Below are 19,079 nucleotides of genomic sequence, written 5' to 3'. Positions count from 1 at the left end.
GGAACAAACAAACACTGTGCCATAGTCAGAGGTTTTGGAGTAAGGCCTTCCACTGTAACTCTTCTGCCACTACTACTTTGTTCCTACAATGGGGTAATGATGTCTCTGTAGCCTTTTTAGCAAATTATTCCATAAGACCTCTGTATTTCTGTTTCCTCTGCAAACCCTTGCTGTGGGATGAGATACTATTATAGTGGGTGCTAAACGGACACAAGAAGAAAGTCTCAGATTTGCCTCATATAAAGTAAAAGAAAAGACATTAAAATTATAGTGGTAGATAAGATAGGCTGTGGCAGGTAAAACAGTACTTTAGTTACCATGTCATTGTCTCTTTTTTTTTTTTTTTTATTTGGATTGGAGAATAAGTGATTTTTTTGAGGTAAATAATAAGTTAACTATGCAGATATTAAAGGAAAGTAATCTCAAGTTTTGGAGTGTATGGAAGAATGTATTACATTCTTCATTTGGATCTAGCTGGCAATGAGAACAGGACTCTGGGAAAAGTGGGGAGTGGGACATAGCTTTTCCCATTCCTTTGGGAGACCATAGACCTGAAAACATCTTGTAATGGGGTAGAATTACCTGTCATGCCCAGAAGAAGAATCAGCCCACTTTAGTTACCCTATACCATCTCTGATTAATGTAATAAGGGACACAGTATTAAGGGACAGGGAAGGCTCCTTTATTTAATTTCGTAGATGAGTTTTCAAATTTGGCATTTTCAGAGCCTAGCATGATAGAAGGCCTCCTCTGGAAGAGGCTGGAAACCAGGATCTGGCAACAAACCAGGTGATTTTTAGGTGTCTGTTTCCAGAAGGGGAGTTGCAATCAAGGGTCTGGGAAACTTCACATGTGTCCCTTTGCTGCTGCTAAGAGTAGTGAATGAGTCCAGTTTCTTCTATTTATCTCTCAAAGAACATGATTAACAAAGTTCAAAAGAGCTTTTGAGATGCAAAAATAAAAGAATGGCCCAGACTCCCTCATAATCCCTAGACCACAAACACTTGAAGAGAGACAGCTATATTCATTTTCTCAATGAGACAGAACAGCGTGGTGAACATTTCCATGTTCACCTCAAGCCTGCAATAAGCTTGGCTTGAAAAAAATCTTTCAATCAGAGCTTAAAACAAGTGTTATATAGTTGCCTAATTCTATGTTCATAAACAGCAACCAGAAAGCTAGTTGCAGCTCCAAAATTGCACAGGCTCAAAAGCTGTAGAGACTCCAAAACCATGTGGAATCACCACTTGCAAGCAGAATTTAAAAAAGATTTTGATTTGCCTATATCTACAATCCCCATGTTATTCCAAACATGAAGCTCAAACAAAATTGTTTATGGGCATAAAATTTACAGGGACACTGTTATGACCAAAAAAAGAAAAGGGAAATTTTTCATCAATACATGGCTGTTCCGGTTTTGACTGGAATAGAGTTGATTTTCTTCCTTATAGCTGGTATAGTACTGTGTTTTGGATTTAGTGTGAGAATACTGTTGATAATTCTCCTATGTTTTCAGTTGTTTCTGAGCGATGCTTACACTAAGCCAAGGATTTTCAGCTTCTCATACTGCCCTGATGGTGGAGGCTGGAGGTACATAAGAAAGTGGGAGAGTACACAGTCAGAACAGGTGATCCAAACTAGCCAAAAGGATATTCCATACCATATGATGTCACACTGAACAGTAAAAAAAAAAAAAAAAAAAAAAAAAGGGGAGGTGGGGGTGGAATTGGCCAGGGGTTGGCAATCTAAATTTCCTTAAAAAGATCACATAAAGCTAATATTTTAAAAGTAACAACATCATCACCTACTGAACCAGGTCATGGTCTTCAGTTTGTCACATTGTCCTTCAGACCTGTCTTTTTAATAAAAAAATATGGATAAAGGTAAGTTACTTACCAAAAGATGCTTTAGATCCTGTTGCTTAAAAGTATTTGGGAACAAATTCTTCCCTTTGAAATGAGATGTTACCCATTATAGATGAATTTGACCTTTTAAGTTTCACTGAAAAAGTCTGATCGCCTGTTTAGAAAATCTGAGTCCAGCCCTTCGTAAGAAGCAAGAAAGAACATGTCCTTCATAAAAGCATGAGGAATGAAAAGGGAAAATTTCTTGGGTGACTAGAGTAGGCAGATAATGTATGATCAGATGGCCAGATAGCAAAAGATGTTGAGGGTAAAGGGAATATGAAGGTTTATAAAACAGGTGAATGGGAGATGGGAGTGTGGGAGATGGGGAGAAGCGAGTGTGGGAGATGGGGAGAAGCAGCAGGAAACAAATGTAAGATATAGGGGATGTAAGTCATACTCAAATGAACTAGGAATAGTACAGATGGAAGGCAAAAGTTATATGTACAGCAGAAGTATATGATGGTATTAATGTTACTCAATAAAGGATAAAACATCTATGGAGTCAGACAATCAAAAATGAAAAAGCTCATTCCTGATTATCTGATGTGGAACATTAGCACAGCCAGCGAGAAGAAAGATGAGAGGATACAAATTCTGAGGTATGGACTGTTTCAACTCACTGTGGTGGGAGAGTAGGTTCTTCGAGAGATTTCTTGAATGAAACAAAGATAAAACTAAACATTTAGCTGAGAAAACCACTTTAATTGTGTGTTCGTTAAGGAAAGGGTTAGCAGTATAGAAAAGAAGGAAATGCAAGAAAGAAAAGTGGGGATAGCTATCACCATGGGTCTGGGGGCATCTCTCCAGTCCTTGTCATTATCCAGGTTTGTGGGGAAACATTCCATCCAGTGTTGATGGTCCTTTTATCTGGCTGCCTCATTTTATATTCATATTCTTCTGAGAATCATTTAGCATATTTTGAGAACGGTTTTGCTTAACCACACCCACCACCTGGTGGTGATGCATATGCTCAGTACTGTCACTGGGGGAGTCTCTGGTGGTCACCAGTGGTCTTTGAGCCCCTCTCTTAGGCCTGATTTCTTGGAAATAACTCCACAGTCAGAAAACAGGAACCCTCCAGTCCTGTGGTAGGGTTGAAATGAGCATCACCTTCAGAAAACAAGCAGCCTCCCATCTCGTGGTTTGGTTCACATTAGCTTCATGGTCAGGGTGGTAGTGTAGGTGCACCAACTTGAGACAAAATTAGGAAGCAGTCTCTCACATGGACCATACAGAAAAAAATGTTACAATGTGATAAAGTAATGACAGTTGTACAAAAGACCAGAATTTAGGGGTGGGTTGGCTACAGTTCACAGACTAAACTCCAGCAGAATATAAATTAAATGCAAAGGACAGGTGCCACACTTCTGATGCAGATGAGACTATGTGAAAGCTTGTATGGGTTGAAGAGAAGTACAAAATTAGTATTTTCATGAGTTATGTTTAAGCACTTTCACATGACAATCATAAAATGCAATTTTGAATTACTTAGATATTTCCAGTATGTTTCAGATTCATGAGAACAAGCAGGTTTGTTGATTAATGAAACAGTTTGAATAAATCTTGAACTAAACATCTAATTACATTTCTACATTGGTTCGAGTCCCAGAATATGTCACTAAATTGAAGTGTATCAGTGATTGTGCACCAAAGTGCTCAGTTTCCCTTATGTATTCACTTGGACAGAAATAGGGATGTAAACCAGGCCAGATCTTTTAAAAGAAACCTTATTTATAGGTATAAGTCAATGGATATTGCTGAGACAAGCACTCTGAGATCAGTTCAAATGTTACTGCCAGCGTGTGTCACACACTACCAGAAATTGCAGCGGTACAGGACAACCGCCAAGGGAAAGTAATATGCTTCTGGAAACAAATAGCTATACAAATTAGGTTTTAACATGCAAAACAACCCAGATAAGAGTGTGTGGCTCAGTGTTGGAGGCTAATGATTTCATGATACAAGAGAGAGATTTGTAGGGAGAAATAATGCAGATGCATGCACACACACACATATCTTTATATGCAATTACATAAATTAAACCAGGCTTTGGGATACACAGAAACAATTGCAAAATAAATTCCTATTCACTTGAAATAACATGGAAGGAAAACAGATGTATTAGAAATACACTGGGTTATTCTGAATGTTGGCTGGCAAATTCCACATGGTGACAACCTATCAGCATCTCTATATATTTGTAAGGTTTGCATTTAGAAGCCAAGCCTTCTCATCCCTGAATTCACTAAAACACGTCTTCTTATGGATTGAAAAAGAGAACAGAGTTATGATTACAAAATCAAGAATTGCCTAGATTGAAAAAGACCTTTAAGATCATTGAATCCAATTATAATTATTAATTAGTATTAATGACCTATTGTTGTAGGTCTGTGTTAGTAAAAATAATAATTTTCAGCAATTTCATGGAAATCCCTTTCCCAGACATCATCATCCAGAACTGAATATGCACACAGAAAGAATATTTTTCTGCATGTGCCTTTCCTACTGCAATCTATGGCATAATACAGGTACACATGGGTACAAATATAATTGCTTTCTCCAGTCAGGATTGTGCAAATGGAATATGCTCATTTCCTTCTTGTTAGAAAAATAGAAAAAACCTCATGATTCCCATCTCGGCTACATGGACAACATCCTGATCTAAGTGAATGTGATAAATCTTGTTTGCCTCTTGTGAGAGAAAGCCTTTCCAGTCATTCACATGAGACTGCATGCATCTTTCGTCATATGCTTATGCACTTTCCTGACCAAGAAAGGAAGGCACTGATATTTGATGATAGACAGAGAATTCCACATGAAGGGAGAAGGCATTTCTGGGCTCTACTTAAAAGCATTTGTTTTCAACCTCAAATATTTTGATAGAAGCACTTGAACTTCAACTGCAGACTCCTACCAGGAGTTTTGGTGATGGCCTGAAGTGGTGTAAATGAGGAGGATCTGTATCCCAGGTATGATTATTTGAGAAGTACCTTACAGTCTGTTTTCCTGTCAGTGAAATTCATGAAGTGAATGTGTAGCTATGTGTGGGGGGAACCAGTTTTTAAATTAGCTGTAAATTTCTATGAACCTTTGGTTTCTGTCAAATTATTAGAAGAGTAAAGTGTCAAAACACAAATATTTAGGTGTCACAGGAACTCTAGTTTTAAAGTGTTCAAGAAGGGGGGGGGGGATGCACAGCTCTAATTCAGGAGCAGAACCACACACCCCCACCAATGATGCCCACAACTGATCAGTGTGGCAGAGCTGGACAGCTGGGATGGGTCTAGGTCCTCCAAGCATGGAAGTGGATTGGTTATGGTCTCTTGCTTGGGCTCTTCTCCCTGAGCCATAATCCCTGAAAGAAGCCTGCTCCAGGGTGGGCTCTCCACTGTCTGCAGCTTCCTTCAGGGCACATCTGCTTTCTCTGGTGTGAGATCACTGATGAGATTAGTTTTGGGCATGTTATGAAATAAAGAGGACGGAGGCAGGGAATTTATAAAAATGCAAATGATTTATTAATCTAAACCCTGCCACCCACATAACTATATACAAAGTTACGAAAACTATACAGATTCAGTGTTCAATTGGAAATGTCTTCACAATATATATATATATATAAACAGCAACAAAACAGTTTGAGAAACAGTATTTGGAAAAGATAAATCCACAAGTAGTGAATATTCCCCACTAACAAGAGACAGGAATTTCCCAGAGACTCTAGGAAATATCCCAGTTTTACTCATAAGGCAGAGTTGGTAACTGTGAGAATTCCTCGTATGTCTCCAGTTCTTGGAAAAGCCTTCCAGAACTGCTGCTTATAGTCGACATCTGTGATGCAAAAGCCAGACAATAGAGTGAGAGAGCACTTTGCAGCGAGGGAGGGCACACTTTTTGGCTCACTCCTTTTCAATATCCCCCAACTAATTGCTGTAGTAACATCACCAAAAGGCAGGAAGCTCAGCCTACAGCACCCCAGGGTTGTCCCAGCATGGGGTTCTGACACATGGCTTGGGTAAGGGTCCATGTGTCCACTGACCATGGCCCTAGGAGCGAAAGGTGCCTTTCCCTGCCACTTTCCTGTGCTTTTCTCTTTCCCCCATCCCGACTCTGCAAGCAGAAGGGGGAAAGAAGGTGCTTGGGTGCACTACTACAGGCCAGACTGGGTTCATCTTGGAACCAGCTGGAACTGGTTCTGTCTGATATGGGGGTGGTTTCTGGTGTCTTTTCCCAGAAACCATCTCTACAGCTCTTCCCACCATGTCACACTCAGCCCCACCACCCGGCTGGCCAGGTTACCAAAACTTTATCACCCAATACAAGGTTCCTGACTACTGGAAACGCTTTCTTGCCTCCTGCAGCATATTGTTTCTGAAGCCATCTTTTCTTTATGCAGTCTCAGCTGATCTCCAGAAGAAGGAGCTGACCCTTTTCTTTAAGAAGTGTCATCTCATCCAGACATCTTAGAGAAAAAAAAACCTACTTATCAACAGAAATATTATAAAGCAAACCAGATCTAGTCCAGCAACAGCACACTAAATTCTTGGATTGTGATTCCAATAAATCTTGATTACTCCTGGAAGAAAATCTCAGCAATTAGAGACAATCAAGCTGGTAGAAAGTGACAGGTACAAAGACTTCAAAATAAATAGGATTCAATGGACTTTCTTTAAATTCTGTTTAAAAAAAAAGGAGCATTTACGCTTTGATGCAGTGATGGCAAAACAAAGACCCAGTCCATAGGCTGCAGAACTGCACTCTGGCAAAGACAAACCCTAGTCCCAGCTCACACTCTAGCAGGTGGTATTCTAAGTTTTGTATCCCTCATTGGTCTCGCTTCCCTTCACTTAACATCCAGATTGTTATTTATTTTTCCTTTTAACAAATGGGGATTTTGTTCATCTCCTTCCTTCAAGCAGCTGCTTCAGTAATCTTTGTTCCTGAACTTAGGACAAGTTCCTGAATCATCTTTGACATGAAACACAATGAGGGTTATGCATGCAAAGCAAGGACTACGGAGTAGAGTGTGATAGTGATAATCTGCTTGTATTTGCTCCTGAAAGGAAAATGCAGCTTCCCACTGTCATGTGGCAGCAGAGCACAGTCAGAGGAATTATATCAGGGTCTGCATCACAAATAAATGGGTACTATAAAGTTAATTGCTGTGAACCTTTATGGGCACAGTCAGAATTGGAGGCTGGGTGTTCTCTTTCCAATATTTCACGCTAACTCTGGGAAATGGGAGCAGCTGCTTCTTACTCTGCAGAGCAGCCTGGTGACGGTGCACAAGAACAGATGGCAGAGCAAGTGTATCTTTGCATCTAGGCAGTCCCCTTTTCTCCTGCTTCTCACAAAGAGACTCGCTAATTTTTTTTTCAAGGTATAAAGATACTAAACCCTTTCTTTTTGCTCCAAGAAGCAATCATCCTTACTCTCTAGTAATAAAGTAGAAAGAGAAGAAAATCTAATGCACTGATTTTGATTCCTCTCCCTGCCCTTCTTTCACACATCAGTCAACTGAAAAAAGAGATGAGCTGTAAGATACTTTTTTTTCTGTTCCTGTAGGTCAATATATAAACAATCATCAGCATTTGGCAATTGCCTTGCTGTACAGAGAAGCAATGGGACAAACCAGGGAAGAACTAGTGTAGCCATTCCTCAACTTCTGCACCAATGCCAGAGGCTTTTCCTTTCATATCAATAATCCAAACCCATAAATGCTTAATTTATAGATATAAACATGGATATTTAGTACAGACATAAGCAGAATTTCTGCACAATCTGTATCATCTAGTGACTATTGTCTGTTAAGTATTGCTAGATGAGGGGAAAATAGGAATACGAAACAGATTTCAGCTATTGCAAAGTTTCCCTGTGATTTAGTGAAGAAACCAAGTTACTGAAAATCACACAATGACCTACACCTTTCAAGAATACAAACTAATCTGGAGGTCATCTGGACACTTTTAAACTCACTGTTATGACAGACTCCACTGGGACCAAATTAATATGTGTAGGTGCACTGCTCTTTTGTGAGACAAGCCCATCCAACCATTCAGTCTGCTGCTGACAGAAGTGCCTGGAGCAACTAGACATGGATGGGAGATGCTGGTGGTAGGTCACCACACCGAGATTGATTCATTTAGACTCTCTGCAGGCTCACTTAGTGCTACTGAGTTAGCTGCACTCTCTTTAACTCTGCAGTGCTGAAATCTTGAGATGCATGCATTTTTTAAAAGGCAATTTCAGATTCTGACATAATTCTAAGACCTCTGGGACTTAAGACACTCTGTAGGCCCTGTGATACTTAGGTTTTGATCCACACTTGCTGTGAGGCCCCTATTCCTGCAATTACAGTTGATCCTATAACTCTTACTGATTTGGGAAGAATCAAATAGCAAAATAATGCAAAATTTCACAATGCAAATACATATGGAAGTAAACCACAGGGTAATTTATTTCTGTACCTGGTGAATATTCTATTTCCTGAAAAGAAAATATCAATCAGAACTCTCAGTATATAGAATATAGAGATTTTTTAAATTCTCTGAAGGATCAGAATATGAGCTAGGTATTTGCATGGAGAAGTGTTTGAACATATTTATTGATTAAACACTTCTAGGAGTGAAGTCTTGTCTATTTATATTTCTAGAAATTGTTTCCTGGTCATCTTCCTGTGTAAACAAGCACTCTTTAAGCGTTTATTAATAAGTGATTTGTATTGCTGCAGATGAATCTAAAGAGACTGGACTGTGGGAGACACTGGTTATCTGCTAGCCTCAGATTGTAGAATGTCACTTTGAAAATGTAACATGATATGCAAAGCAGTTTACATAAAGATTTAAATGCTGTTTCTGGTTCATACAGACTATATACTCTATAGGCATTTATTCTTTAAGTGAGGGAAACACAAAATATTCTGCCGGTGTACTCTGTGTTGTGAAATCAAGTAAAGCTTTAAACTCAGTTGTATGCTACTTAGTATGGCATTAAAGTGGCAAGAAAAAAGACTACAAAAACCACCTCAGAACACAAGGTCATAATGTTTTGCCATTATCAATAAGATGCTATAGCTCTGTCATGGTTTATGGATCATAAAGCTAAGTTTGGGGGTGGGTGTTTGTTTTGTTTGTTTATGGGAGTTTTCTGTTGGTGTTTGGTTGTTGTAAGGGTTTTGTTGGTTCATTGGGGTTTTTAGTTTTCTTTTTTTTTTTTTTTTTGGTGATAAAGGCAGAATGTTTTCTACATGCTAATAAAAAAGCCATAGTCTTTATCTTAGTGAATTCACAGTCCAGGGTCTTTAAGTACAGATGTACTTGCACAAGAAATCCCAATGGCTTTTCTTAAAACTGTTATACAGAGTCTGGATGAAGGCAGATAAAGAAAGCAACTACAGTATTTTTTCTGAAAAGTGATTAGATCAGAATTCTTTTATGACTTGTTCCTGAAAGTGTGGGTTGTGGAACTGCTCCTGATGCAGGCTGAAGTTCTGAGAACTTTTGTGCAACTTTATTGCTTCCTTGGACTTATTAAAGAGCGGAGATAATCACACTGAGGGGCCTGTCCTACATTTCTGGCATAAGCAAATCCTTTTTGGATTTGCAGCACAGGTCTGTCTTTTGTTTAGGAAACACTTAGATTTTTTTTTGAACAAAAATCAAGTCAAGATCTTTGAGTGAGACCCAAGTAGTGCTCTGAATAAGTAAGAAATACAGTCCACATACACAAAGTACAATTTTATACATTTATTCTGTGGATTCTTTATAATCTGTATTCCTTTGTCATGCATAGGTTTCAAAAATGTGAACTGACTTTTGGGATGTCAAGAAACACAGTACTTTATACTGAGAAGTTTCTTGATATATATAAAAGATGAGTGACAGGCTTGATAATGTGTATATTTGCCACTGTCTTTACTGGTTGAATCTAGAACTGTGCTGTTCCATGTTGAATAAAAGTGGGCAAGGAGGGCAAAAATTCTGTGCCATTTATTCAAATTTGAAAACTAGCCCTGAGCCAGCCATGCTCATGGCTGTTTTATGTTCATCCTCCATAATGTTAAAATGAAAATTATTTTATCAGTTGATGTGTTTATAAGAGTGAGATAATATCTTTTCCTAGGCTAGCTGGTATGGTTAGAAGAAATGACCAAGATTTCAGGTACAAAAGCCTTCATTGTAACTGAAAAAAAAGAGTTGAAACATGGAAGTAAAACATATTTTAAAAAGAGGTAATCTGCAATTAACCCAACTGCTAATTGATTGCCTTCCTCAGAAAAAAACAGAACGCTGGTACATTCAGATAACAGGGCTGCAGTGGCAGACACATGAGGTCCCAGCTATCTGTGAAAGTGGAAAGAGCCTCTCTGTGGCTCCCAAATGCTCTCCAGAGTGCTCAGGAAAAAATAAATGCTGAAATTAGGTCATTTAAACCTGGCTTTTTATAGCTTAGATTGATGTATGGTACTTAGGGTGCATTATGCTTCAATTTAATTTTGGTTGCCCGTTTTGTTAGATCTCTGTTAGCCAGCAAAAATATGCACAACTACTACCCTCATAGTACTTTCCTCTAATGAATGTTAACTTACCTGTTGCAATACTACATTTCTCTTAATTACAGAATGTGATAAAGCTTTTCATTCATTGTAGATTAAGCATATTATGCAGTTCAATGTCTTGCCACAAGGATTTTTTTCTAGAGATCATACATGACTAGGAAAAAATATAGCATTTTTCTTTTTCACTGATCAACTTTAAACAGTTCTGTATCAGAAGAAGCTGATTTTGTATCCCTAGAAAAGAAGTAAAAAGGGAAGAAACAACATTTCCTTTTATCTCAGGACCACAAAGTTGCTTTGTTCTAATTATATTCAGAAATTATATATGTGTATGCAGCAGCATTTGGAAAAATGGCTGATTGGAGCCATAAATCTCCACTGAGATCTCACTGTGGTAGCATTGATTCCATTTTTAACTCATACAATAAAATATTGTGTGAACTGCTGCCTCCAGTTCAAGAATTTCCTTATTTTATTTTCCAGGGTGGAGGGCAGAGGAGGAGAAGAAATATAGTTGGGAAGGATATAGCTTCAGAAATGTAATCCTGATTTTCTGACACTTGTACACATTCATTCCAGTAGCAGAGCTGGAGCTTGCTGAGGACCACTGGCAGGAGGGTAGCAGTGTCAGGGCCACCCAGCCTGGCACAGAGCATCCTGCAGCTGAGCTGAATTCAATGTGGCAAAATGGAGGCATGTATTCATAGCAGTGTGCAGAAACCTCATCGAAGCAGCAGTCTGGTTCTCATGGTAACCAGGATTTCCATATACTGCAGGGGTACACATAGTCTGACATCACTTTGCTGCAGGGAGGATTTCTGTGCATGCTCAAAGACTAAATTAAGCCCTTTGTAAATCAAGAATGCATGTCCAGTTTTGTGACTGCGAGTGTATGGCTTTCCCTGTGTGAGAGGGAGAAGACAAGTGAAAGAAAAGAGGATGTAAAATTTTGTTTCTCTAGGTAAAAACAGAAATAACCATGACGCAACCAGCTTCACATTTTTAGTTTGCAACCCCTTCTAAAAAACAATAGTATCTTGCACAGATGGGAGGAAAGAGGGATGCTAGCAGTTTCTTTAGGCATAAGAAAATTTGCTTTCCTAATCAGAACTTGCAGAAATTTATTTACTGAATGTTAGGTGATGCTTTTTGCTGCAACATCATATATACAGATTTTAGCAGAGAAAGACTGTAATGAAGATGTGATATTCATTATGCATGATACAGTGACATCTGGTGTAAGCTTTGCTGTTCTATGTGCTGCAGTTCCCAGTTAGGAAGAAAATCCACATACTTTAGTGTTATCAGTCTACTGTGGAGCCCAGTGAGAGGCCTCCTTGCCCCTTACACCTTATTTAAGATGAATCATACTTATGTGGTATCTTCTAGGGATCAGGTTATTCAACTTTGTATATATATTCTGTCCTGTGGAATTACAACAAAAGAGAACTTGACACGAAATCTCAAGGGAGATTTCCCCTTTTCTAACCTTTTTTTGGGTAGTAACCAGCTCTGAACTGAAAACACCTCTCATATAGCTATTACAGATGGAATTCATCTGAATAATTTTTAAACCTTCCACTTGGAAAGCTTGACTATGAGTTTATGTGAATTCTGATACATGGGCATCTTGTAGGGCTAAGGCAGATACCAGTTAATATCATGCAAAGATGCAGCTCTCCCCTATTCCTCCTCAAAAACTCTCATCTTTTAAAGTGTTCAGCGAAGCCCTGCATACCTGTGGTATTCACAACAACATCTCAACTGTATGATAAAAAGGCCTTCATTCTGTTTGATTTTTGAGCAGGGGTTTACTTGGCAATGTGTTTCAATGTAACAATATATAACTATATATAATAACATAACATAAAATAACGTAACATGACACATGTTCTGTGATTCTGTGATAACACTCTGCTCTGGTGAGACCTCACCTGGAGTAGTGTGTTCAGCTCTGGAGCCCCCAGCACAAGAATCACAGAATCACAGAGTATGCCTGGTTGGAAGAGACCTCAAGGATCATCCAGTCCCAAGCTTCAACCCAGCACTGAAAACTCAACATTAAACCATGTCCCTAAGTGCCAGGTCCACGTGCTGCTTGAAAAGCCCCAGGGGTGGTGACTCCACCACTGCCCTGGGCAGACTATTCCTATGTTTGATAACCCTTCCAGTGAACAAGTATTTTCTAATATCCAACCTAAACCTCCCCTGGTGCAGCTTGTAACCATTTCATCTAGTCCTATTGCTTGTTATCAAGGAGAAGAGGCTGACCCTCTCCTCACTCCAGCCTCCTTTCAGTTAGTTGTAGATAGCAATAAGGTCTCCCCTCAGCCTCCTCTTCTCCAGACTGAACAACCCCAGCTCTCTCAGATGCTTCTCATAGACCATGTGCTCCAGGCCCTTCACAAGCCTCCTTGCCCTTCTCTTGATGCTCCAGCACCTCAATGTCCTTCCTATAATGAGGTGCCAGAGCTAAACACAATACTGGAAGTGTGTACTCATCAATGCTGAGTACAGGAGAATGATCACGTTCCTGATGCTGCTGACCACAGTGTTTGTAACACAAACCAGGATGTCATTGGTTTTCTTGGTCACCTGGGCCCACTGCTGACTCATATTCAACCAACTGTCAGCCAATACCCTCAGGTTCTTCTCCAAGTTTCAGCTTTCCAAACACAAATCCCTGAGCCTGTAACTTACCATGGGGGTGTTGTGACCCAAGTGCTGGACCTGGCACTTGGTCATACAGTTAGATTTGAGCCATCGGTCTCACTTATCCAGATCCTGCTGTAAAGCTTCCCTACCCTCCAGCAGACCAACAGAGCTACTCAGCCTGGTGTCATCTGCAAACTTACTGAGCTCCTGGAGCAGGTCCAGAAGAGGGCCACAAAGATGATCAGAGGACTGGAACAACTCTCCTGTGAAGACAGGCTGAAAGATTTGTGCCTGTTCAGCCTCGAGAAGAGAAGGATCCAGAGAGAACTGATAGCTGCATTTCAGTATCTGAAGGGGACCCACAAGATGGCTGGGGAACAATTGTTTAGAATCACTTGTAGCGACAGCACGAGGGTCAATGACTTTAAACTGGAGCAGGGTAGATTTAGTTTGAACATAAGGAAGAAGTTCTTTATAATGAGAGTGGTAAAATATTGGAACAGGCTGCCCAGGGATGCGTTTGAGGAGACATTCAAGATCGGACTTGATGTGGTCCTGGGCAGCCTGATCTAGTTGGAAGAGCCCCTGCTCACTACCTTTGGGTTCAACAAGATGACCTTTGAGGATCCCTTCCAACCCAATGCAGTCTGTGAATGTCTTTTTTGAAATGCCAAATATATTCCCAGACCATCAGAAGTTAAATGACAGTGTTAAACTGTGCCTAAGGACTGGAGGAAAGCAAATGTCACTCTAGTCTTCAAAAAGGGCAAGAAGGAAGACTCAGGTAACTATAGACCACTCAGCCTCACCTCCATCCCTGGAAAAGCGATGAATCAACTTATCCTTGGCTCTCTTAATAGGGCTATCAAGGATAAGAAGGTCATTGGGAGCAGTCAGCATGGTTTTAGCAAAGGAAAGTCACGTTTAACCAACCAGATGGCCTTTCATGAGCATATAAGCAGGTGGATAGATGATGGTAGTGCAGTAAATGTGGTTGATCTTGATCTCAGGAAAGCATTTGGCACTGTCTCTCGCAGCACCCTTGCAGCTAAACTGAGAAAGTAGGATAATGGCTTCAAACCGGAAAAAGCTAGATTTAGATTAGACATTAGTAGGAAATTCCTTAGCCATGAGGGTGGTGAGACACTGGAACAGGTTGCCTGGAGAAGCTGTGGAGGGTCTAATCCTGGAAGTGTTCAAAGCCAGGTTGGAGGGAGCTTTGATCAGCCTTGTCTAGTAGAATGTGTTCTTGCCCATAGTAGGGGCTTGGAGCTAGATGATCTTTAAGGTCCCTTCCAACCCAAACCATTCTGTAGTTCTATGATTTTTTAATCCCTGGTTATGAATCACAACTTTATTGCATTACTGTACTTGAAGTGAGACTTGTGAGATGTATTGTTACAGTGGCTGAGTTCCAACAGTCTGCTCACACAAGCTCCCACGTGGGAAAAAGAAAACCAGAAAAAAAAACCCACAAAACCCCAAAAGCCCTGTGGATGGAGATAAGGAGAGTTTAATGGAACAATACAAAAAATAAAGGTACCGTGTTTCGTAGCAAGAAATAAGCTCGGCAAGAGCAGAAGAAAGCCACCCAGCAAATGACACCCCAAGCCAGCAGCCAGCAAAGTGGATGTGACCAACCTCCCAAAATCTGAAAGAAGAAGAAGCCCCTGGAAAGAGGAAACGTCTCACGTGACAGTCTGAACTACAAACCCCATTATCCTTAGCTCCAGCCAGCCCTTTCTTTACATATCAGGCATGATGTCAGCATGGTATTGAATACCCATTATCTGGTTCAGCTGGCTGTCTTGATTGATGTACTCTTTCAACTGAAACCTGCTGGCAGCTGCAGACCCTCCCTCCACCATCTGCCAGGCTCTGCTCACTGTGGTGCATTTATGTCCCACATCAGCTCAGCAGTGGTAGCCCTTCCCCCCTGTCTTGTGAGCCCATCCTGATGAAATGAAACCTGGACACATATAATCACAAATCTAATTATAAACATCTTTTTCTGGACACCTATATGTAGGAAGGAAAAACAAGAGAAGGAATAAAAATGAGGAGAAATAAAATACAGTCCTTGATATATTGACTTCTATATCCTTTTGTGAATTGTTTTCATGGGGGCACCTTTTGGTGAATGTGAAAAATAAAACCAGTGGTTGTGTAATGTCTTGAGAAGAGAGAGAGCCTGCTTTGTACTGAAATCGATCTTCACAGCTTGAATCTTGAAGCTAGAAATATCTTCTCAGAAATATCATCTTTAAGATTGTGAACCCTACTCCTTCACTCTGGGAAGAAAGAGCAGAGGGCATCTTCAACATGTGGCTATACTGCAACAGTGCAGGGCCACCAGCAACAGCTAACAATAAGAAATATCTAAGCTCCAATTTGCTATCGGTAGATGCTGAATGCTCACTCACCCTTCTGTACCCCAGAGGGAGCAGATCTTTCTGGCCTTCCTGTTGGAATGATGTAATCACTGTAACAATGAAATCAAATAAATGCCTTCTTTAAGAAGCCTATCTGTGCTGCTTGGCACCGTAAGTCCTTTGTTTCCTTTACTCTGAGTAGATCCAGAAATGCATTCATAATTAATGATGATTTTCTATTTGATTGCATAACTACAATGGAAAATACTTATCACACAAGTAGGAGGAGACCTGCCTAAGGAGACTGTGACATAAGAGAGCTAATACATCTCTCACCACTCTTCTCTGTATAATTTTCAATCAGTATGGGACACTATTAGTATTTTTCATTTATTCATATGTAATAGTGCTGTACAAGGATGTAGGTCACTTATTCTGCTGTAATCATAAATTAATTTATATATCACACATAGGATTTGCAAGGGTGTGCAAAATCTGCAGGAATCAGTAATAACCTCTAGATCACAAAATCACAGAATGTTAGGGTCTGGAAGGGACCTTGAGAAGTCATCTAGTCTAAACCCCCCTGCCAAAGCAGGATCACCTATACCAGGTCACATGGGAACTCATCCAGGTGGGTCTTGAATATCTCCAGAGAGGGAGACTCCACAACCCCCTGGGACAGCCTGTTCCAGTGTTCTGTCACCCTCACAGTGAAATAATTCTTCCTGTTTCCATGGAGCTTCCTATGCCTCAACTTCCATTCATTACCCCCTGTCCTGTCATTGGGCATCACTGAGAAGAGCCTGACTCTATCCTCTTGGCACTCGCCCTTTATGAATTTATAAACATGAATGAGGTCACCCCTTAGTCTCCTCCTCTCCAACCTAAATAGCCCCAGCTCCCTCAGTCTCTCCTCATAAGGAAGATGTTCCACTCCATCATTTTTGTGGCTCTGCTGACAGAGCACTCTGTGCATTATCCTGTGGATGTGATAGACAGATGTGCGGTCTAGTGAGTTAGAGAGCAAGAGTGAAACAGTGGGAAAAGAGATTAAGACTGAAAACGTTCATTTAAAAGACAAAATGTATGAGAAGGAAATACTGAAGTGTTCTTTTCCTTTTTTTTTTTTTTTTTTTTGATCTCTTCTGCACTTCAGCAGTCCAGACTGACCAAAGCCCTTGGGTGGATGCACTGCCCAGTCCCTGTCATCCCCTCTGAGACATTGCAACACCTAAATAAGGCATCCATAATGGTTCTGTAAAAGCTGCCCATACAGGCAGTGCCCCATGTGGTGTTCTGTCATGCTCTGTGCAAGCTGGGGTTGGGGTTTTGCATGCCTGGAGCAACCAGTCCCACTTAGGCACATCCTGATAGCTTATGTGCATGCTTTTTTAGGCACCATGGCCTTCTGCAGGCTCCCCTTTTTGCAGCCAAGAACAGGAGTAGAGGAGAGATCTCCAGCTCTGGAAGACTGAAAGAAGTAATAGTATCCAACATGTGCAGACCACAGGCAGAGCACCAGCATGACAAAGACCTACTAGCCAAGGCATGTCACTGGTCTGGCTATGATACTGTTAAAAAGAAGTGCAAGGAGCACCCATCAGCTTCTTTCTTGATACTACCTATTTTCTGCTGCAGGTGTGATGGACAGCGTTGGGGGCTTGCCAGGATTCCAGTAACAATCTTAACACAAAAAAACCCACCACACTTACATACTTGAAGTACATAACTTTCTTTACATAAAACAATTACTTGCTCTTGATGTAATTTTAATAAACCTGATATTTAAAATACTGTGCAAATATAATGTATGAACTATATATATGAATGTGTGCATAGATATATATTAAAAAATATATATATAAACACAATAGTCAAAACTTGTCCATTGGTCCACTCTGTCAGCATAGTTCCAACATTATATCATTATCTGGTACTTTATAACAACACTCATAGGAAAACTAGTTCTTGTCCTCCACTAAAATTTTAGGGTTTTTACTTATTTCATGCCCTGTTATAAATCAGGCTGACAAATTCAAAAGCTTCTCTATACCAAGAATTTCAGTGTCTCTCTAATTAAATTCATCATAGTATAACTACTTGCTTCAGTTTTCAATTATTTTTAGTCTACCTTAAACTTGTAAAGCTATGCTTCACGTGAAAAATACAAATTTTCAAGCCATCAGTTGGTTTTTTGGGTTTTTGTTGGGGTTTTTTTGTTTGGTTTGGTTTGGTTTGTTTCATTAATAGATAATCTCAGAGATAAGCTCCACTTAAAGATAAGACCCTGGCTAGCTAGAGTAAGGTAGAGCAAAAAGGCAAAAACTCTGAGATCAACACAGTCTCAGTAAGGAAAAGAGTATTTCAAGTGTGTCAACAGTTGTGTGCCTTACATACAATCCGCTGGGAGCAGCACATGTTGCCAAAACTCAGATTCCTCACAAACACGTCTTTAGGTGATGCAGGTATTATGGACATAAGAGTGCTCTCTCTCTGTACTTTTTCTGTCCTCATTGCAGATGACTTGACTGCTAATTGCCAAAATTTTCATGTGTGATGGCAGATTATTTCATTCTCCTGAATAAACCCTTTCCATGGTGCTCTGCTGCGTATTTTTGACAGAGTGGGAAAAGACTTGGCTGGTCACACTTCTTCTGATGCAGCCCAGGATGTGGTTTGCCTTCTGGGTTGCAACCACACATTTCTGGCTTTTGTTTTTCCACCAGCCAACATCTCCAAGTCCCTCTTCTCTCATGACCACTCTTGAGATACTCCTTGTCCAGCTTACATTTGTGTTTGGGATTGCCCTGACCCAGGTGTAGGACCTCATGCTTGGCCTTGTTAAGGTTCACGAGGTTGGCATGGTTCCCCCTTTCAAACCTTTCCTCTGGATGGCATTCCTTTTCTCCAGCATGTCAGCTGGACCACACAGTTTGGTGCCAGTTGAAAACATCCTGAGTGCATTCAGTTCGACTGTCCGTATTATCAACAAAGATGTTGAACAACACTGGTCCCGGTATCAACCCCTGAGGGACACCACTTGTCACTGGTCTCCATCTGGACACTGAGCCATTGACCACAACTCCAACCAATTCCTTATCCAGCAAGTGATACCTCAAGCTGATGTTTTCCTAATTTGGTCACCAGGAAGTCATGTGGGACAGTATTAAACTCTTTACAGAAGTCCTGGTAGATGACATCAGTTGCTCTTCCCTTGTCACTGACACTGTAACTCCATCACAGAAAGCCGCCAATTTCATCAGGTGTGATTTGCCCTTGGTGAATCCATGCTGGTTGCCACCAATCACCTCTTATTCATTTTCAGCACAGTTTAGCAAAGCCTTCAGGAATATCTGCTCCAATTCCACAGCCTTCTGGAAAAAAATCCACAGATATAAGAATACACTGAGGAAACCAGGAAGTGATAGAGGAATAAAGACACAATTGGAACAATCAAAGGCCAGAGGAATAAAAATATCTTCATTTTGAACTTCCTTATTCTGATAATTAGTCAATCGAGTTAGCCTCACATTGGAATGCTGTAGGTTGGATTTGGCCCCAAACATATCAGAGATATATCCCCAAAAT

Source organism: Indicator indicator, chromosome 6 (assembly GCF_027791375.1).
Source record: "Indicator indicator isolate 239-I01 chromosome 6, UM_Iind_1.1, whole genome shotgun sequence".
In the NCBI taxonomy this organism is placed as follows: Eukaryota; Metazoa; Chordata; class Aves; order Piciformes; family Indicatoridae; genus Indicator; species Indicator indicator.
Note: the sequence above shows the minus strand (reverse complement) of the source record.